Here is a 23,135-nt window from a genome sequence, read left to right as displayed (position 1 = left end):
CACTGAGTGTTCCACATACAATGACTTTTCTGGCCCCAAAGTTCCAAGTCCTTCCACAATCTTTCCAAAAAGACCATGGTCAGGACTGTCACAAAACCCCCACTATCCTAACACCAACATGTCTAGTAGCTTGTACTACAACCTGAATGGTGGCTTCCAAGATGACCAAGTTACTTCTGCTCTTAGTAGCAAAAGCAAGTCACAACTTGTTAAGACAAACATTGAGGTGAACATTGAGGATTGATTACTCCGCTTCATAGATTGACTCCGCAAAGCATTTGAAGGAAATGAATGGGAGAAAGAACAAGTCCAAGCAGAGCGGATCAGCATGTGACTATCTGGTTCTAGGCCCCAGTTCTTTTTAGTATAGAAATGTACTGATACAAAAAGGAGAGGGGAATAAGCTATTAACTAGAACCAGATGATACGAATTGGCATCTGATGACTCGGAGCTAGCTGAAGAAATCATGTTGATTGCTAAAAACATGAGCTAGCTTCACCTACCTCAGGATACGTTAAGATGGGATTTCAAGTTGCTAGCTACATGAAGAGTGAACAAGTGTGAAATCTCTCCTCTAAGAAGCTGACTTCTACTAATTTGATGAAACTATAATTAGAATTTATAGCAAAGTTGAATCTATCTTTTCACAGGGATATATATGGGCTATGAGCAAGATTTTAATCTTAAATGGTCCATTTAAGAGCCATTTCATCTTAGGGAAGCCTTGGTTGACCAGATAGTAAGTGAAAATAATCATATGATGAAAATATTAATAATAATCATAATGGTGAAAATACATTTAAGAGTTTTTTAACACATAAATAAGATGACCTATGGGGAACATTCATGTTATATTTATAAAAATGCTAAATAAATTCTTATCATCGTTAAAACCATGAACCATATCTAGTAAAATACTTGAAAAAATATACTTCACAAATCATGAAGCTAAGAATTACCAGAACCCCAACTATTTAAGTCATTACCCGGTAATCCATTAATTACCTTCTGGTATTGACACATTTGGAGTTTAATGCATAGTCTCATACTTTTCCATTGTATTTTATAATAATTAAGTATATAATATGTGCATGCTGAAAAGAGGTAGTGAGAAAATATCAGAAAAGCATTTTTCACCACACATTTTCAGTGATTCCATCTCAACTATAAAGTTATTCAATACCAACCCAATGTACAAACAGGTTGATTATATCTGAAAGCATTTAATTCAACGGGGCTTGAGGAGGGAGAAACCGCCCTTCAGGAAGAAACCATAAATCAGTGAAGTCAAATGCAATAAGCCTGTACCACGATGAAACGAGACGAATAATTGTAAACATATTTAATAAGCGGATTAAACACTAGAAGGAAATTACTAAGGAATTCTTAATGATTCATGTTGATGGATGCCTGAATAACAAAGAAGATGATTAATCAAAGACAAGTGGAAATTAATGTTTGTGATTTGTGGCCTGGAGGTGGATGTCTAGTAGGAAAGAAAGGTGGAATGGAGGGCCCCAAATAGAGAGAATGAGAAAAAGAAAAGAGGTACAGAATAAACATTTTTTCCCCTTAAAACAAAAGCTAGAGGACTGCAGAAAATCTCTCGGTCAAAATACCTCACTACTGGTGACTAAGATAAGTGATTTAGAGTTATAGGGATGCTAAAACAGCTGATAGTCAGGAGAAACCTAAAACAAAGTTAACAGTCACATCACAAAAACACAGGCCTCTATCTTGCCTTTCCCTTTTGGGCTGCAGCTTAAGAGATGTCAAGCTCTACTCATACCCTGGGACAGGGCAGTTCAGCTCTTCTTGGAAGACTTTTGCTTTGATTTCATAAAAAACAAACTAACTAACTAACTAACAAAACCCCACTAAAAACAAACCAAACAAAGAAAACTCCTGAATGTTCCTCTGCAAACATGATGCATTTTATGCACAAACATCGAGAATGTAAGTGGTTATGTTAAGTTGAAAGATATTTAAATTTAAAAAATGATTCTTTATAAGTAGTAAAATATTGGCATTTTATGATTTCTATTAAAAAATCAAAAGAAGTCATTTCTTTATGGTTTTGTTTTTATTTCTTCATTATTATTTTTGGTGTTTGTTTGTTTGTTTTCTTGAGACAGGGTTTCTCTGTGTATCCCTGGCTGTCCTGGAACATGTTCTATAGACAAGGCTGACCTCACACTCAGAGATCTGCCTGCCTCTGCCTCCTGAGTGCTGGGATTAAAGCTGTGTGCCACCACTGGGCTAACGGAAGTCTTTTTTCCAATGCTGAGTCATTTTTCAACTCCTTGTGTAAACCTTATCACTTCTCTCACCCTTTTCTGACTTTAAAAACAATAGGCTGGGTTTAACTTGGTACTAGGGCACCTGACTAATATGTACTATGCTCCTGGTTCACATCTCAGCACAGGGAAAATAAGTCCATGAGGTTAAATATAAGGATTTACAGCTGAGAGCAACATGTAATCCATACTAGCATGTAACATATACCTGCCCACACCATGTAGATAGATGATAGATAGATGATAGATGGGGGGGAAGGGGCAAGAGAGAGAGAGAGAGAGAGAGAGAGAGAGAGAGAGAGAGAGAGAGAGAGAGAGAGAGAGAGAGAGAGAGGCAATTTAATTTTTTTTGCATATATTTTCATTCAGTGTACAAAAAGATCCTCAGAGTGGTGCTAAGAATAAGTCCCCAGGTTTAGACAGTAGGCATTTTTTTCTCTTCTCTTCTCACTCCTGAACTATGTTCCTTTAATGAGCTGCGAGCACTTGCTGATGCAGCTGTTCACTCAGTCCTCCTGTATTCATTTCTATAATGAGTTACCTGGGTGATCTGAACCCTTTTCCATCTGGGGCACACCATTTGCCGAGAGTGGGCTGTAGCTGAGGTACAACATCAATCATCCCAGCCCTCGAGGTGTGCTTTAGTTAAGACATTTCTAGAAGTTGTGAGAGTCTCCCAGTGGCATAGCCCTAGTAGTTTACTTACAGGTCCTGTAACAGCTGGAACTTCACGATCATGGCCAGCAGGTGTTTTTGATCAGGAGGTAGAGTTTTTCCACCAAGGTCCTTCAAGAGTGTAACATCAATTTTTTTTGTTTTTACTTTTTCCCACTCCCATGTGACACATATTGTTTCTATTTGTACATCCTAGATAAGGGCTAGCTGATCAAGCTTTACCCAGAAATAATTGTTTTATGGAAGAGAAAAATGTGCATTTGAGACTAGCCAGTGTTGTCACAGGCCTTGAGTCATTGACCTGTTATCTCAGGCCATGTGCGAACATCCACATTTACACAACTTCACCATGGAAATGTGCTTTCCTGTGTGCTGTGAGATGAAGATTTGAAATGTTTGATCTAAGGTCATATTCAGTGGTAGCATGCCTGTAAAAGGTTTTTGCTTGGCTGGGCTCAATTGATCTCATTCTTTAAGCATGTATTATCTGTACCTGATGGTGTGAGGCCACAGGTGTGTGTAACCACACATGTCTGAAATGTATTTAATATGATTTTTTGTTTACATTCAGGAGCCTTCATAAAAAAATAAAGAACTCCTGTCCTGCCTCTCCAAATCTTTAAAGAGGTGCCTTTTAAAAACTGCTAGACCTGGAGTCAGGTTCCCAGGACACATAGCAAGACAAATCAGACAGTGATAGCTGTCTGTAGCACAGAAAGGATTGATAACTAATGCAGAATTCCCCGAGTAGAGTTAGAGTCCAAGTGGATACCAAGCCCTCGCTGAATATGAAAGAGGAAGGACAAAATTTTACTGTCATCCCCCTCCAGGTATGAAACAGGCAGACGCAGGAGAGCTGGCCCTGCTGAGAACTCTAACTGCTCACCAACGTCTTGACCATTCTGGAATCTCTTCTACATGCTGCAGAATAAGGCAAGGATATTAGTCATCCCTCACTGGGTGCCAAAAACTATCAAGGAAAAAAAAAAAAACCTTTACTTTATAATTTAGGTTCACGAGGGAAATCATTTTAAGAAATGAATTACAAGAGAAAAAGCCTAAAAATATCATATTAAAAGTAAGTTTGACGTTACGAAAGAGCCTTCAGAAATGAGGGTCCAGTGAATCTGATTTATCTGTGCATTGTCGCTGTTAGGTTTGAGAGAGACATGAATGGTTTTCGACAATTCTGATTGTGTAGACAGTTCAGGTCTACTGCTAAGGATCTGAGTAGAGGGTTGGTGCAAAGCCTTTCCGATTTTCTCCACCTGCCAAATCTTCAGAATTAAGCTGCTTCCTCGGTTGAGGGTCTCTGCTAGCTACCTCTCCAATGGGGATTTAAGGTTTTCTGACCTGCTTCAAGAATAGAAGGTGCAGAGAGATGAGGAATCACCCTGCTCAACTGCGTTCTCCAATGCCCAGGTGTCGTATTTTGGAACCCATGTTCAAAGGCCCATACAGCCTCAGTCCTGTGTGGCAGCCCTGCTGAGGTCCTGCTCAGCTAGCCTCTGTAGCAGCTTCTTTTTGCTTACCTATTCCCTTTTACCACTTAGTATTCTGGGTCCTTAACTTGATGCTCAAAACCAACTGGGATTTATGTCATCACTTGACCTTAAAATCAAGATCCATCTCCCTCACCGTGCTGACCACCAGTATTTCAAGGATAGACCATACCTACCAGATAAAATCTACTCACCTTTTAGTTCCTAAGTAGTTCCATGAGAAAAGATAGCTGAAGATGTATAAACACAATTATTGAATTACTTTCTACGATCAAATTAAATACATTAACATTTTAAATCCTTTCTCAACTTGTTGGTCATCCCTAAAAGTTTTCTTTGTGGAAATTATAGACAGCAATGAATTACTAGAGGTGCTCTGGCACAATTAAAGTCACCTAAATGCAAAAGTGCTATGGGATTTAGACTTTCTTTTCTAAACAAGTAGTGGCATTGTTTGGAAGGCATTTTAAACAAAGGATCAAATTGATTGAAAGAACAATGACTTATACTTTCTCATGCAACATATTTTTACATAGTCCCTGAAAACATTCATAGTGCCTTATCAGAGGACTGTAAACAAGTAGTTAGGAACAAAGTTATCTCAGATAATTACACTTAAAAGGCAATTTAATGCATTTGAATAGACACAGACAAAGTAAGCACAAGAAGGCTGAGTGGTAAATGGTCTGAAGAGAAGCAGAAGGAATCAAGGAATGGATATTTTAAAGAAAGCTATTAGGTTAGTTTGAGTCTGGGTAGTTTTACGATGGCTGTCTTCACACAAGAGAGGAGATGTTCTCAGTCCACAGGGCTGGATGCTTTAGCAGTACCAATCTGGTGTTGAATGTCCAGAGGATCTTTGGTCTTTGACCCACAGTGAAAGGCCAAAAGAGTTAGATTCTAATGTCAGGAAGATGGCAGCAGGAGCAACATGGTAGATGAACTTCCAGACAGAGTAGATGGATTTGCCAAGAAGATATGAAGGCAAGCAGGAAAAAGAGGCTACAGTTTCACTGCAGGCCTGCCTTTGATAGGGCTGACACAGGAGGACATCACCACACTCGCGGATCTTCCCAGTACAGTTTCTTCAGGATCAAGAAAATCCTTTGCAGCAGGGTCAGAGATTAATCACATCTATATAACTCCTTATAAGTATGCACAAGTCTAATCTCATAGTTGACCCCAGATCCAGCCAAGCTGAAAACCAAGATTAACCATCACAGAGGCAAAATACTGTTCTAAGTAGTGTGTCCATAAAAGAATTGGCAAAGCTGTCTCAAGTACTGCCTAGGGAAATGAGACAGCAGGGAGGTACGTGTGGGTGGGAATAAGTGTTTCCAATTTCAATGTTGGGGAATAGAAAGGATACCCCAAAAAAGATGCTATTCTGGCATGCTGGATAGTCTCTACCAGGAAAGCATTGGTCTTGAGCGGAAGATCCTTCTAGCGTTCTTTCGTCCTCCTGTCTCCTGCTTAATTTCTCTCCCAAAAGGATTCACAGAAATGAGAATTCCTCTCCCACAAGGCAAGTCATAGCAATGTAGAACACCTGTTACTGACCGCAAACAATCCCAGTCACTCTCTTTCCTGAAGATGCTCATTCCAGAGAGTTTGGGTCCCTCCAGGATGAAGGAAGGCTACATAGGAAGAGCAAGAAGTCCTTGAGCATACAGGCTTCTCTTACCGTTACATCATACATATCCAATCCTAAGATTACAGGGCCATCCATTCTTTAATAGAGAGTTTCTCTTGAGTTTGTGAGTCTTCATTTTGTAGGCTCTTGTTGATGTTTACATTTCACAGGAGGGAGAGGAGAGGTAGTGTGAGAGAGATGTAGAGAGAGACTGTCCTTTTAAGGTAAACAATCATTCCTAAGCTGACCATAGTGTATGGTTGGAGTCTGATAGTTGAGTTTGAGGCACAGACAAAGGAGATTTCTACACTGAAAGTAGGCATCTATAGCAAAAGGAAGGGGCGTAGCTAACAGGTGTCCTGTTCTATAGACCATACATGACTGCATGACTGGAGACATAGGTGTGGTGAATATCACTGTGTCCTGTGCTCTGCACAGAACCTGAAGGGCCAGGGCACTCTAACACTGTTTAAAGCTGGCTATGACCCTATGGTGGCTGAGTAAGTATCAAGCCTTTTCTCCTTTAAAGAGCCTCATTGAGATGTTGACTCCCAGAGTGCATCCTCGCTATTACTCACTGCTTTTAAAGCAGCCTAGTGATTGCAATTCCCCTCGGATTTTCTTTATGGGAAAGGAAGACAGGGCAAAAGGTTGAGAAACTATTGCCAGTGATATGTTGACAAATCTTACTTCTGACATATAAATCCTTCTCTTGGGGGACTAATTAGTGAGGCTCTATCCCAGAGAGTAAAAATATATATATATATATATATATATATATATGCATTTACAGGACTTTGGAAATGTTTTGCTAAATTAAAGACTTTTCAATTACTATTTAATCCCCAATGTCATGAACAAGTTATGCCAGAAAGAAAAGCAAGCATGCTTATGTTTTTCTAAGTATCAGAATTTAGTACATGGAATTTTTTCTTTCCTTTCTTTCTTTTTCAGCTTTAATTTACCAACTACCTCTGATTTCACATGGTAAACAGAGCCCTTGGCAGTCTTGAGACCACTCTGTCAAGAGAGGTGATAATCTAATAAGACACTTTGTTTCTTTCCCTTTGGCGATTTGATTAATAAAATAATGAACCAAGGAGAGTTAAAATCTCCTGAGGAATCCTATGCTGGGAAGGGGGAAGACTGAGCAGTGATGCCAGTCAGAGGATGATGTTACCTCCCAGGAAGAGATTCCACACAGTTCAGACAACCTATCACATCATCTTATGGAACATACTTTAGCCAAGACAAGGATGGACATGAGCAACATTCCTGGACCAGGACCTCTTACTTTACATTCCTCTTTCCCTCTATCTAAAATAAATCTCATGGTGAAGTACTCTATGGATAGGATTAGGGTAGCTGGACTCATTTGTATGCTCCTCTTTACAATATGGTCATTAAATAAATATCTTGTCTCTGTTTTTATTGTTTGATTTTTTTTTACTGTTACTTGTCTCTTTAACTGGTATTTTTAGAAGTAGATGCCCAGTAAATCAAAAGGATCAAAAAGTTGACATTTGATATACAGACTTAAGATAATATCTTTACTTGCTTGATGTACCAGTAACAGTATAGGGGACATCCTTACAAAGAGCATCCTCCCTGTGATGCCATTTTTAGGCAAAATTCTTTGCTAATCCTTGCAGAGATTTGGGGTAGCTTGATCATGTACAGGTAACCACAGTTGCTGAGAGACTGTGACTGCCAGCTCCCTCCTCAGGCTAAGACAGTCTCTGCTCCCTCTCCCATGATGTCGACTGAGCTCTGGGATTGGGTGAGGGGTAGTTGCTGTCTCACTGAGGGCTAAGGACTCACCATCACGTCTCAGTACTTTGACGTCTACAACCTGGCCAACTATACAGAGAAGCTTTTCCAATGAATCAAGGTTCAGAGCAGCTTATCTTGTCTCTTTGCAAACCACAGTAAGCTCTTATTTGCATTTCTCTAGATAAGAGGCCAAGAATGTAGACACACCCAGTCCAGACCCTAAGCAAAGGTAAGAATTGAGCTGGCATTCTTAGCCTCACCCAGATTCTCAGGGGCGGAGTTCTGTTCCCTTTTGTCTTCCCTGATTTCTATCCTGCTTCATACCCCCTACTTAGAGGTAGACCTCTTAGAGGTAGACCTTAGAGGTAGACCTTAGAGGTAGATGAGTGTTTTGGGTTCTGGAAAAACTAACTTGTTTTTCCTCAAACCTTAAAGCCATATGTTGATTATTAGAAAGATTTATTGCTTGTATATTTCCCCTTTATCCCACTCGAGGACCGAATTCCTGTGTCACCTCAGGTCTCTTCTACTCTCATTTGTTCTCACATCCTCCTCATGTCCCAGGGCCACAGAGGTGGAAATCAATTCCCTTCCCACTCTAGAGAGAAGAGGAGCAAGCAAATCTTCCTGTTTGCACAATAGGAGCAGGGAAGTCAGGTGGAGTGGCTCACATCTGTACCCTCAGATGATGGTGTTTAGGAGGCTGAGGGAAAAGAACTGTTTAAGACTCCCTCGGCTTGAGTAGTTAGTGCTAGATCTGCGGGAGCTACTCAGTAAGATCCTGTCTCAGAAAAAACACCCTGAAAATGAAAGGTTCAGTAATCCATTCTCTATCTCTGTCTCTGTTTTTCTCTGTCACTGTGTCTCTACCTATCTGTGTCTCTATCTGTCTCTCTGTGTGTCTGTGTTTCTGTCTTCTGTCTCTGTCTGTCTCTGTCTGTGTCTCTATCTGTATCTCTGTCACTGAGTCCGTGTCTCTTTCTGTCTCTGTCTCTGTTTCTGTCTCTCTGCATCTTTCCCTTCTCTTCTCATTTTCTTTCCTTTTGATTTCAGTAAACTTCTCTTTCTCTCTCCAAGTTAGAATTCACAGCCTCCCTACAACAAGGTGAATAAATGTTCAGGGTTTTGTTGCAAAGCTTGAGTTATGTTAAACTCCGAGCAAGAATCGTAATTAAAAGTTAGAGAAAGTAAATAAAAATGCTGGGTACCATTCCCTGCAGCATAAGAAATAGCACATTCACCTAAAAGTTGAAAGATAGATCTTTCCAACATAGAGCATCTGTCTTTGATCCACAGATAGTTACCTCTATAAAGATGATCTAGCAGAAAGAGTTTTTGAAAAATTTTTTAAAACAACTATCATTCATTGGTTTACTAGAAAAGGGAAATTTTGGCTGGTTTTGATATTCTAGTATTTCAGTATAAAAGCAAAGAAGACCAGAGATGACTGTTTAGACATACTCAGAATCAGGATAATCTTTCTCAGCCTTAATGATTAGAGAAGAAAATCTAAATTTCTAAGGGAAAGTTTGTGAGTTGATCCAAATGTCAATAATCTCAGGGGTTTGTGTGTACTTCATGATACCTGTATTCAACATTTCAACAGACAACTTGTCATGACCTAAAGAAGGTCTAACTTCCAAAGTCTAGCCCCAAAGCTCAGGAAGGAGGGAACCATAAAGCACCAACTAGAGAAATAGAATGCTTCAAGTCTCCAGATTAAAACACAGAACACAATAGATACATAGAACCACGCATATTCCTTTACTTCTAGTAGTTTTCAATCTGAGTTCAGGAGCCTTATTATGCATATTTTGAGTGTAAAGTAAATTTTTTTTTTCATTTAAGTGTCTGGAAATGGGCCTAGCTGGCACTGTAGCCCATAGAGTTCAAAGCAGACAAGCTTTCTAAAAACCAAACGAACAAATGAAAAGAACAAAATACTCAGGAGGGGCTGGAAAGATGGCCCAGCAGTTAAAGAGCACTGGCTGCTCTTCCAGAGGTTCAGTTCCCAGCATCCACATGACAACTCCCAGCTGCCTGTGGCTGCAGTTCCAGGGGATCTGGGACCTTCACAGACATAGATGCAGGCAAAACACCGATGCACATAAAGCAAAAGTAAATACATCTTTTTAAAAGATGTAAAGATGTTGGCTTTGGCAAAGTTTGGAGTACGCAATACCAAACACCTACCAGGCTGGGAGTTCTATAACATTTGCTTCTGGATCTTTTCTTCCCAGCCAGGACTCTACAGTCTTTGATCAGCTTTCTCTTTTTAGCCCCTTGCTCTTTAGTTCCACAAATTATTCACCCTTGCTACTTTTGGTTCTCCCTTTCATCTTTCTAGCCCATTGTTCCTTCTATCCGCTAGCTGCTAATGCTTCCTGAATTATTTATTCACCTGGGCAACTCCCTAAGGCACAATGCCATCCCAGTATTTTCCTTAACTGAAAGGCACAGAGATAACACCATAGGTCACCTAGTCCTGAGCGGTTTTGAGATCTCCAGTGTTCCACATGAAATATTAAGACTGAACAATCCGCGGTTACTATTGGAAGTGTTTCTAGGTTTACAAAAACGGATTTAAAAATTATTATAACAATATTGAGTGTTCCAGGTAGTGGTCATAAAGAAAAACAGCTGCAAAATGTGGAGAAATAATTTGGAGTACTGATACCATGTGGCTTAATGGAAGCAGTATTAAGTATTTTCAAGAAGTTAATTCTAGGAAGAGACTAAAACCTTGAATCATAGGCCCAGCCAGTCCATGACTTTCCCAAAAAGGCATCTTATTTATTTAAAGCAGGGGACAACAGACGAAATACCATGCCAGATGTTTTAGCTATTACATCATTGTTTTCTTACAACTGCATGTGGTAGATGCTACTCGTTCTTGCTTTATACAACAGGAAACTGAAAGTCAAAATAACAAACATAATTGATAGCTAGGGTGACTGATATGCTGAAACCCCTGCATCACAGACTGCGCAAGCCTTACACATCCACCCTGTTACATTGCCTCATCTGGATATAGCTACAACCACAGTAAATGTTATTTTCTTTTTCCTTCTTAAAAATTATTTTTATAACTGAGTCTGATGCATGTGTCTGTGATTTCAACCCGAAGGACTTAGGCATGAAGATTTTAAGTCAGAGGCTAGCACGGACTGCAAAGTAAGTTCTGTACAAGGCCAATCTGGATTATATAGCCATCCCTTGTCTAAAAAATTAAAAAGAAAAGAAAGAACAACAAAAAAAAAACCATTGAACACAATTGTTCAGACTCTTTGTAGGTCATTAATTACATCTTCTTTCTAGTTCAAGTTAAAATATACACCATGTCCTAATCTTTGCGTAAGGGAGAAAAAAATATATGTTTTCCTTACCCGTCTGTGCTGGTTGATCTTTGTCAACCTGACTGAATTGGTAATCACCTGTAAGACATACATTGGGAGTCTCTAAGGAAGGTTAACTCGGGAGGGAAGCATCCTATGGGCATAGTAAGGAGACAGAGGAAGCAAGCTGAGCACCTGCACTCATCTCTCCCTGCTACCAAGAACACAATGGAACTAGGCACTTCCTGTCCCATCCATGTTCCTAGCCCATCCCTTCCCTTGAAACTGGGAGCCATAATAAATATGTACTGAAGTTGCATTTTTTTTCTTTCACAGCAATGAGAAACATCACTCGTGTAACATCCTAGGTTCCTGGCTAAGTTCTCTATGAGAAAAGTTGGAGAAAGCTCAAAAGGCAAAGCAAACTACAATTGTCCACGCCTCAGGGTGTTTTACTTAGGGTTACTATTGCTGCAATGAAACAGCATAACCAAAATTAAGCTGTGGTGAAGTGGCTTACTTTACTCACTCTCCATCATCAAACACAGTGAGGGCAGGAACTCAAATTGGGCAGGATCCTGGAGACAAGGGCTGATGCAGGAGCCCATGGAAGGGTACTGCTTACTTGCTTGCTCCTTCTGACTCGTTTAGCCTGCTTTCTTATGAAACTATGAAACGCAGGGCCATCAACCCAGGGATGACACTACTCACATTGGGCTGGGCCCTCCCCCATCAATCACTAACTAAGAAAATGCCTTACAGCTGGATCTTTCCTCCTTCAGCTAACTCCAGCTTGTGTCAAACAGACATAAAGCTTGCCGGGTCAATAAAGAGAATGTGATATAGTTTAACACTAAATGGGAGGAATGTATAATAATAGACATCTGATAGGATCAAGGAATATGATGTAGGGATTTAAGATGAAATCTGGGAGAAACTTGGATCTGCCTGCTATGCTTCTAACATTCTGGTCTTCAGAGACCAGAGGCAATTTTTTTTTCCCTCTGGGTTAATGGAGGATATCTCTCATATGAGGGTCTTATGACTCTCTTTGAGAGCAGGGGCAAGTGAGGGTGACCTTTGTCAAGTCAATACAGTGAAGTGCTCCATTTGGTACCAGTATCTCCCAGATCCCATGACTTGGTAGCTATCTTGCTCAATCCTCCCTACCAAAGTTATAAAGGTAAATGTATACTCAGGAGCTTTACAGAACATAAAGTTCAGATGGTTGAGACTTAAGTAACACCTTCATATGAAAGATTAGGTGATTCTTATTTAGACATGTATAGGTCTCAAGGAAGAGCGAATGGCCTGGGTCAAAGGTTTTCTCCACTGAGGCTATGGTGTTTGAAGATTAATATTCTCTGTGTGATGTGAGTTTAACCTTCCTAGATTGATGAAATTCTAGGAAGCAAATAATTGAGTTCCTAATGGCAGAAGCCTTTAGTTAGACAAATGAGCTTCATAAAAAAAAACTAAAGTGGGAGAAAGAGTTAAAAAAAAAAAAGATAAAGACAAAGAGACAGGAGGGAGAAGGTACGGAGACCGTGAGGTTGTGTCTGAGCCCAGTGCGTCTAACAAAGCTCCATACTGTGAGGTATCATGTCCAGTCTTTTTTTTTTTAAAGATTTATTTATTTATTATTTGTAAGTACACTGTAGCTGTCTTCAGACACCCCAGAAGAGGGCATCGGATCTCATTATGGTTGGTTGTGAGACACCATGTGATTGCTTGGCTTTGAACTTAGGACCTTCAAAAGAGCAGTGGTGTTCTTAAACGCTGGGCCATCTCTCCAGCCCCTCATGTCCAGTCTTAATGTTAACAAGACAGAAGAATAACGAATCAATTTAACCAACTGTGGGTGTGTGGGTGTGTGTGAGGTGTGCGTGTATGGAGTATGTGCATATGAGTGTGAGTGTGTTGAGTGTATGTGTGAATGTATTTGTGTATGAGTGTGTGTGTGTGTGTGTGTGTGTGTGTGTGTGTGTGTATGTGGCATCAGAGCCTTCAGAAATGAAGACCTGAAGAAAGGTATCTATCTTTCATGACTAAGCTCAATGGGACATGGACAGTCATAGAGCACTGACAGAGAACATGACACCTTTGCTACTTCTGTCACCGCAGTAACTAAACACCTGGCAAGAGGCTTCCGAGTTTAAGGGAGGGTTTAAAGGATTTATTTTGCTTCCTGGTTGAAGAGAATTCATTTGGATGTCTACATCTTATGAGCCTTGGATGATGGGAAGGGGGAGGGAGGCTGTCCCCAAGGTGTCATTCCTACTGCCCCACTGCAAACCAGTTCTCTTTAATTAGCTAGTCTCTAAGAATTCAGCTTTGTCTGCATCTGTGTTGCCCATGACTTCAAATTCATTCTTATTTTCTTCACGAGAATGCACGGCATTGGAGCATTTGCCTGCATTTTTCTGTTCAGAATTCTTACTGTAAAAATGACAGAATTAGTTGAACTATATGTGTTCTCTGACTGGGTGAGGCCATAGATTCAGGTTAGGAAACTCAGGCACATTTCATCATGGTACCAAAACCCCATTCTTCCAAACAAGACATGAATATAATGATAATAAATGATACATACGTAAAAGAAGGAACTTAAATGAACCTAAACTTAAAAGGAAACATTTGACAATCAAGTCTGGAACAAGGAACACGTCCACGTTGGTGTTTGAGTCCTAGCTAATTGTATGAACTGATACAGGCACAGTCCCTCCCTGAGCATCTTTATCCTTAAGTTACTATGTTAAAAGTATGGTGAATGTTATATTTTAAATGATATCTGAAAATGCTTTATAAGCTGCTAAATTCCATGTATAGTGTGAAAACAGGATGAATATGCTATAACTTTCTAATTTTATATTTCCTGTCTTTTTCCTTACAAAGGGAAATAGGAACTTTAATCCTATCTTCTTGTCATATTTATTGCTTTGAGGAAGTTCTAAATAAGAGTTACACAGAACAAAGGAAGAATCAAGAGTAATAGGCATCATTTGGGCCCAGGCTGTTAGCAGAGGACTTGTTAGCTGAACTTGTGAATTTCCTTTGCCACCCCCCACCCCCACTGCTATATAATCAAGGAGAAGGGATATCACATTTCTGGCACATAAAGTAAAACCTGAGACCCAGTGACTTGATGTGTGTGCTCTTCACAGCTGGAGAGTGTACCATTTTGGTCTCTAAGTTTGATAATAAACATACAGTTCAGGGGTTTTGCTTACCATCCTCCTAAGTCAAACATATCACACGTGCACTCGCAAACACACACACACACACACACACACACACACACACACACACACACACACTGTTAGAACATATGCTATCGCTATCCTTCTTTCTCCCGTTTGCATGTTTATGGGTTTTCTATTCACCAGAGGTATTTAAGTAATTCTGGTTATTGCTGTGTAACAAATGATCCCAACCTTGGTGGCTTAAAAAGCATCCTTGATTTTTAATTTACAGGCTCATGGATTGTATTGGTCAGAAAGGCACAGCTGGAATGGCTTGTCTTCTTATATCTTAATGGCGTCTTCATTAAGTTCAAGCCCTTGAAGAAAGTTGTAAATGACTGAGGAGCCTCAGAGAGCTGAGGCTTGGACCTATTCCATTCTTGTAACAAGCAGAAAGCTGAGCTGTGCTTAACCAACATGTACCAGACCTTTTTAGGTGGTTAGCCTTCTTACAATTCAGCAACTGGGTTCAAATGCCAAGCTTCTGCAAAGTGAACAAGCAAAGAAATAGGAGGCAATTGCACTCATTTGAAAGCTTCCCAAATTAATAGCATCTCTTTATTAGTCCAACAGTCGTATCTGTGATGGTTTGTATATGCTTGGCCCACGGATTGGCACTATTAGGAGGTGTGGCCTGGTTGGAGTAGGTGTGTCACTGTGGGTGTGGGTTTTAAGATCCTAGTCCTGGGTGCCTGGAAGAGAGTCTTCTACTAGAAGCCTTCAGATGAAGAGGAAGAACTCTCTCCTCTGCCTGCACCATGCCTGCCTAGATGCTGCCATGCTCCCACCTTGATGATAATGGACTGAACTTCTGAACATGTAAGCCAGCCCCAGAATCTTTATAGTCATTATAAATCTGTATGCCAAAATCATTACAGTCATTATAGAATTTCTATATTAACCATACACTGAGGTTAAATGTAGGATGGAAACTAATTCTAAAAGTACTAAAAATATGTATAAGAATTTGTGTGTATCTTATTGTTTGCTTGGTACTTTCTCAGCATCTGTTCTCTTTAACAAATAGTACCTATACTTCAGGATTTACAGATCGGCACTTTAGTAGAGGATCCCACATGTCTTATGGTAAAAGTTTAAGCCAACAGTGTATTATATTTCTCTAGACAGAATTAGTCCTGGAAAGAACATGGAGGACCTTTGGATCATGGACTGAGGAGAACTTCTCTTACTTTTGACTCTTGTCATCTGTATGCTAGCGTCTTGATGTTCTGCCATTGGCATTGGCCAGTTATTTGAGAAAAGAGTATCAGGAGTGAATTAGAGTAGAGATTTACATCCAAGGGGCGTCACGGTCTTGATGACACCATGTCTGCCCAGAACCCTGTTAGGATATATTTTGCTTTTGTTGCTTCACGGCTCCACACATTTCTTCTTTAAGGGGGTTTATTTTATTTTTAATGAAGAAGACATGAATGTGTCTGAGTGTACATGTGAGTGCAGGGGTTCACAGAGTCCAGTAGAAAGGTCTGATACCCTGGAGTTGGAGTCACAGGTAGGTGTGAACCACTTGATATGGGTGTTGGGAACTGAACCTGGGCCCTCTGTTAGAGCAGCATGCAGTCTGAACCCTCTTACCCTCTGAGCCATCTCGCCAGCCCGCTTCATGTACTTGTTTATTGCCAGGAAACACTGAACATAAAGTTGGGTGTTTTGTGTTTAAAACTTTTCCTTTGAAGTATCACTATGAGGGCTATTCTTGGTTGTCAACTTGACTACATCTGCAATGAACTAAAATATAAGTGGCTGGTATGGCCTTGAGGGATTTTCTTAATTAAACCATTTGAAGTAGGAAGACCTAATTTTCATCTGGATCTTTTGAGGTGGGAAGACCTACCTTACATCTGGGCCACACCTTCTAAAGGACATGGAAGAAGGAAGCTCTTTGCTTGCTTGCCCTCTCTCTTGAGTGCAGGTTCATTCTTTCCCTGGCATTAGAACTTAGCTCTTCTGGATTATGGCATATGATGGCATCCAGCTTTATGGACTGAACAACTACTGGATTCTTGGGCTTTCCATTGGTAGACAGTCATTGCTGAAGTACAGCCTGTAAGCCAGACTAATACAATACAGTCTGACTGTTCTGTTCAACCTTGTTCTTTTAGAGGTCTCTTACTAATAAGAACTGAGATCGTCTAAATAAAAGAATTAAATATAACACATTTTAATTCAAACTCAGATGGACATAGTTTCATTTTTTTTAAGTTTATGATAAAGTCTGATCAATAAGAGCAATGACTAACCCAAGACATGCTTCTCAAATGTTCTTAATAAATATTGTCTTGGTTCATTTATATGTACTTTAATTTTTAAGTGTAACATAGCTGTTTTTTAAGTAAAGGGGAACAAATTTATAAGAATCTGAAACTTCCCATGTTATAAATGAATCGATGACTTCCTTTTCTGCCTTCATGATTCAGGCAAAACAAATCCTATGTTGCTAATCAGTTTTCAAATGCCTGCTTTTACTATGTGAATACCTCTCTCTCTCCATTGTGCCTATTCCCCCAGTGCACAATGAACACTTTTAGAGATGTTCTTCCCCAGTCCATAGACTGCTCCCTAGAGTGCTGAATCACTGAATGGATGCCCAGATGGAAATCAGAGTAAAGAGAATGAGTAAAATTTAATGAGTAATTTAATCAAGCTCTCCTGATTGTGTAGTATTTGTTAGGATGGTCTGGTAAACATATTTTTGGCATCATATTATATAGTAGAATAAGAAATAGAGTTTATTCAAAATGATTGTTTAATTATGCATACTTGAAACATGTGAGACCTAATTAACAACTGTTGATATTAAATCATCCAGATAAAATACGTGATGCTGAATGTGTGCTAATCGTATGCAGAGTCTAACACTATTAGTTTAAGAAATGTATTAATTTTTTTGCTTATGATTTATTTCCTCCCTCAAAGATTGCGAGGACTCAGTTGGTAAAATATAATTATAAATGTCTTACCTTATTTTTAAAAGACAGGTATTAAAAGAAAAAAGGTTAGATGTTCTCTAAAATATTTTTCTTCACCGAGAGGCACTCCTAGGACCAACAGCCTTGCTGGGGAAAGAAGAACAATTCTACTATGTGAGGCCATGGTCAACTTCAAGATCACTCAACACACTCTTGGCAGCAGTGCTGGAGCAGACCATTTGGCCCAGTACTCATAGACATGGGGATCTCGATGAGTTTCAGTCCAACCTGAGCTACATTTGGAGTTTCAAAGCCAGCCAGTCTCTGCTTCAAACAAACAAACAAACAAACAAACAAAGGAATGGATGATAAGAAAATAAAGATTAAATGACAGCTGGTCTATGGGAGTGAAATTAATTTTAAGTCAACACTGTAGATGTACCATGTGGAGAAAAGCACAGCTCTGATATTTAAGAATTGGCATTTATAATTTCTTATTTGGGAAAGTGGTCTTTTGATGTTAAACAGCATTTAAAAAGTGTAAGTTTATGTAAAATTGAGAGATGACATACTTTCAAATGGTTGCCCACAGCACCTTTTGAATTGTCTTTTCTCCCACTCTGAACAGAAAGCCTCCTCTCTTTCACAATTTGATTTCAAGTAATTGAAGAATGGAAGTTGGGCATTGTTTTAATGTTTATTAACTTGCTTCTTATCCCCAAGGGGCAGCTTTAATTTCAACAAAGAGCACTCCATTTGAATTAGGATTCACATTTGTACTCCATTTAAATCTCTCCACTGCTAATTTCAGCAAATTTCAAATATGGCTCCCCTATTTGTCAAGAGCGATTGAGACTATATATTCCTTCCCAATTTTGGCCCAAATTCAATAAGATTATATATGCAATCACATTAGGCCCATAACGAATGACTCATTTTTTTCAGTAATTTATTTATTCACAATTCAATTCTTGTGGTATTCCCCCAAGGTAGCTATTCCAAAACAGCCTTTATTCTCCTTGTCTGTACTGAACTCTTACATCCTTTTGCATTATTACATTGAAAAGAAAAACTTACACAAAAAATCCATTAAGTTCATTAACCCTTTATTGCCTTCCTACCCAAACCACATACACAATCTCCTACAGACAGAAAAGGGCATTTTTGAGAGATTTAAAAGACGATTTATGAATAACTGCCATGTTGTGACCAACAAGCACAAGGTATGAGGATAAAAATATTTATCAGACAAAAATTTATATAGAAATTATATTAAAGAATACATACTATAGAAAGAAATACAGTAGGTGAATTTCAGAGAGAATATATGAACTGAATGGGTAACATTAAGGAATATATTCATAATATATAATATATTCATATACATATATGAATACCATAATGATTAGTTTTTTCAAAGGCTATGAATTTGATGGAGAGTGGGAGGGGACTATCAGAGGGTTTGGAGGGAAGGAAGGAAAGGGAGAAATATAGTTGAATTATAATCTCAAATATTAAAATAAAAAAGAAATGTTAGATACTTTTATTGTCTCCAGGGTCAGTTGTTGGACGGTTCCATTTTTCCATTTAAATAGATAAGATGTGAGCAATTCGTTTTCTTGTTAGGTAGCAAACTTTCTAAGAGCATCTCTTCTTACTGAGACTAGCCATTTGGTGTGAGGCCTTAGTGTTAGGCTTTATGTTTTGCTACAGGGTACTGCAAGTCGCTGGGCATGGGGTCAAACTGGCTGGGTCTCATCATTAGAGAATGAGCATGGGGTTCTATTCCTTTCTGGCTTCAAACTTTTAGCCTTTTCGTCTCTCTCATAACCTCTCTAAAGAACAGGTAGATAACATGGTGAATATAGATTATCTAAATTACTGAATTATGGAAAAGATAAGGTATAGTAGTTAAGCTAGATTCATTTAAAACTCAGGTTTTATTGGGCTGACTTTAAACTATGATTCTTCTCTTTTAGTTGTTACAGGTTGGCAGCCTGGACAAATACTTCTGCAGTCCCATTTATAGTAACAATCTAATCCAGTGGTTAAACCTGTGGGTCACCACCCCTTTCATAGTGATCCCCTAAGACCATCACCAACCATAGATGTTTACATTACCATTCATAACAGCACAATTACAGATATGAAATAGCAATGAAAGTAATTTTATGGTTGGAATCAGCACAACATTAGGAATTGTATTAACAAGTTGTAGCATTAGGAAGGTTGAGAACCACTGCTGGAAACTACCCAAAATTAGGACTGGGCTGTCAACACGATTCTGGAAGCACAAATCAGTTATTTGGTATGAAATGTGACTCAGTGTGATCCCCTAGCAAAGCCACTATCTTGGAACCAGGAGCCAATTACAGGGTTCCAGCAAGGCTCCTAAGGGCCACATTCCCTCATTCATTTCTTCCCCCACCCCTTCTTTCTCTTTTTTCTTCCAGGGCTGAAGACAGAAACCAGGGCCTCGTGCACACTAGGCAAAGTTTTAACTTTGAGGTACATCCCATGTCTTGGCTTTTGAGATAGTCATGCCATGATAGCTTAGGATGGCCTTACTATGTGGCCTGTGCTGGTTCTAAACTGTCTTCCTGCCTGTCTCTTAGACGCTGGGATTATAGTGTGCAACATCATGCCAGACCTCAAGCAGCCCTTAATTTAGAATTCTGAAGCTCCCAGACATTAGCCTCGGGTTTATGGGCTGACATCAGGGTCTCTAACTAGGTTTGAATTCAGTTCTGCTGTCACTGTCCCCTTAGGCTAGTGTCAGGCACCAGGGCAGGTTCACATTGTAAGGAAGCTAGCCGAAACTGCTGGAAGCCCTGAAGTGAAGGACAGAGAAAACAGTTACAGAAGTCAAGCTGGGAACAGACATTGTTCCTTTAGCTGACATTTCCAAAGAGTTGTTTTTCCAAAGCTGCGAATCTTATAGCTTTATGTGATGAGGAATTTCTGGATGTTCCAAGATTAACCTATATATGGAACTCCTGAACTCTCAAAAATGAAACTTTTTATTTCCTATAAAAATTTGCCACAGGTGTTGGTAAGAAAGCTCAGTGGCTAAGAGCACATTCTACATTTACAGAAGACATGTGCCCACAATGGGCAGCTCCCAACTGCTTTTAACACCAGCTCCAGGGCAGCTGATGCTGTCTACTGTACTCCACAACACCTGTGGTGTGTGCACACATACACACACTTAAAATTAAAGTTATCTGTTCAAATGTGCCATACAAAGAGTAACTTAGTAAACAGTAAAAATGGACTTCTCATAGGTTAGACGTTTAGGAGTAAGGTGCCAACGTGACTGGGTTTTTGTAAAAGGCCTTTACTGGGTCACAAACCATTGACACCTCATGGTACCATGTCAGGATGATGAAGAGAGAGGTTTTGCTGTTTGTTTCCAATCTGAGGGGTCCACGTCTGTGAGCTTATTACTCTAAGGCTGAATCCCCTACCACCACCACAGTATCGACTAATATTTTAATGTGAAATTGAAAGGAGAAAGTTTCCATCCATGACAGTAGACAAATCTAAGTAAGAATTGGGAGCCCAGTAAGGCAAGAGATTTGTCTAAGTATTTTGCCAAAGTTACAATTTATGTTAGAGCTTTAATTTCCATGATGCTGTGACAATGCTTCAGGGATAGACTTGTAGAGCAAATGATTTGTTTGTGCCAGTCTCAATTTAATTTGAATTTTATACTGTTCTGAGGGCTTTGGTAACTTGTTATGCCTAATACGCAGTGTGTGTGTGTGTGTGTGTGTGTGTGTGTGTGTGTGTGTGTGTGTAGGTTTTAAAAAGAACTTTACTGTAGATAATTCTGTTTTAGGCATCTTGCAGCTTTGTTAGAAAGTGCCCAACTGCAGTGATTCTAAGAGTAACCTTCCTTGCTGTTCCTATACCTTCTGAGTTATGTCCATGATGACCCTCTTCTAAAAATGTGTAGAGTGTTAAGATAATTAAAAATTAAGACATATACTGTTGAAAATAATTTGTAAGAGCTAACCCAGTGTGAAAATAAATTATGTGCGACTAATTTCAGATGTGGATGTTCCTAAATTTTATTTTAAAAAGAAAAGAGTAAATGGATGATTGCTTGATATTTTTGAATACCACATTCAAATACTTTCAATAATCTCACTGGCAGTGGGTAGGTGCTATCACGTCTTCTGAAGTCCCATCTCCTTTTGGCACTTTCTTCCCATGTGTTCTGACCAGACATCACTCAGGAGCTGACTATCTGGCAGTGCCCTTTGCCTACATCAATGAGGCATGAGAGCAGTGTTCAGACTCATCTCCTTCAGAAGATTCTGCAAGCTTCAAGGAAGAGCAAGGGAGCTTCCCTAGGGGGACATGCTTGCCCACTTCCAAGGACTTATATTGACCTTTCTCCTACTCTCTGCGATTAAGTCCCAAATAAACCCCTTATGTCTAACTCTGTCTCAGGCTCTGTGGGGGAAACACCGATCAAAACCAGTCACCTTTTGACCCTTCCCTGATTCTCTTGGATAAGTGTAAATTCTTCAAGTATCTCTCTGTGTAACAATTTACAAATATCTAAGGTGTGAGACTTGTATACTTTTAAGGTTAGTGATCGCTTAGCCAAAGGAAAACCACAGGGGTTAGGATTCCCTGACTTAGTATAGACATTAATACCACCCTTGGACAGTTTCCTAGAAAGGCAACTACTAATTTGGAAATCATATGTAATTTCCTTATGCAGGGGCCCTTTAACTGCTCCACATTCTTAATGCTTCTTTTATCAAGGAGGCAAGTAACAGTATGCTTACTATCTCCTGTATGAGGCATCTTGAACTAGAAGCAGGGAAAACTGCCCCATAATGGGTACTGAAAGCGATGGCTATGCACTGAGAACTGTAAGGTTCATTCAAGCCTCAGATATATTACAACAAAACTGACATTTATTTTGTGGGGTAGGAGTTCTCAAACTCTTTTTAGATTATTAGTCTTCCTTCTTTGAAGCGCAAGAGTCTTCTATTCACTTTTACCCACACCCATCTCTCAGAGGGCAACTGGTTCTGGACCACAGACAAACCTCCAAATCTTAGGTTTCTCCAGATCCCAAACATGGCATGGAAGAGCCAATGAACTCTCATCCTCACACCCCTCTACTTCAGTGTAATCACACATATCAGGGAGGTTCAATGGGGATGGGGGCAGTGAGAATGGAGATTAAGACTTGACAAATAAAAATATAAAAAAACAAAATGAAACCAGGTGGCGGTGGCACATGCCTTTAATCCCAGTGCTTGGGAGGCAGAGGCAGGTGGATCTCTCTGAGTTCAAGGCTACCATGGTCTAGAGTAAATTAGTTTCAGGGCAGCTAGGACTACTCAGAGAGACCCAGTCTCAAAAAAACCCAAACCAAACCAACCAACTAACCAACCAACCAACCAAAACCACAAAGAGCTGGCAAGTGCAGACCACTGATAAATTTAACAACAATGATGCTCAAGACCTCTGCATCTTGATACCCCCAAGCTTTCCTTGCATAGAGCCAGCCTTTGGCATTTGGATGATATCCTGTGGAAAATGAAAGAAAAACAAATCCACAGCACATCTGAAATTTTCAAGAAAGCCAGAGATGACCCTACTCACCTTGGACCATCATTCAGAGAGACAAAGCCTTTTTGGAAGGAAGGGAGAGGCTCACAATTATGTTTATGATGATGACAAGATTCACGGGGTCTTTCACTAAGGATGTATACACAGAA

This window comes from Mastomys coucha, unplaced genomic scaffold (genome assembly GCF_008632895.1).
Source record: "Mastomys coucha isolate ucsf_1 unplaced genomic scaffold, UCSF_Mcou_1 pScaffold12, whole genome shotgun sequence".
In the NCBI taxonomy this organism is placed as follows: Eukaryota; Metazoa; Chordata; class Mammalia; order Rodentia; family Muridae; genus Mastomys; species Mastomys coucha.
This window is presented reverse-complemented; position numbering follows the sequence as displayed.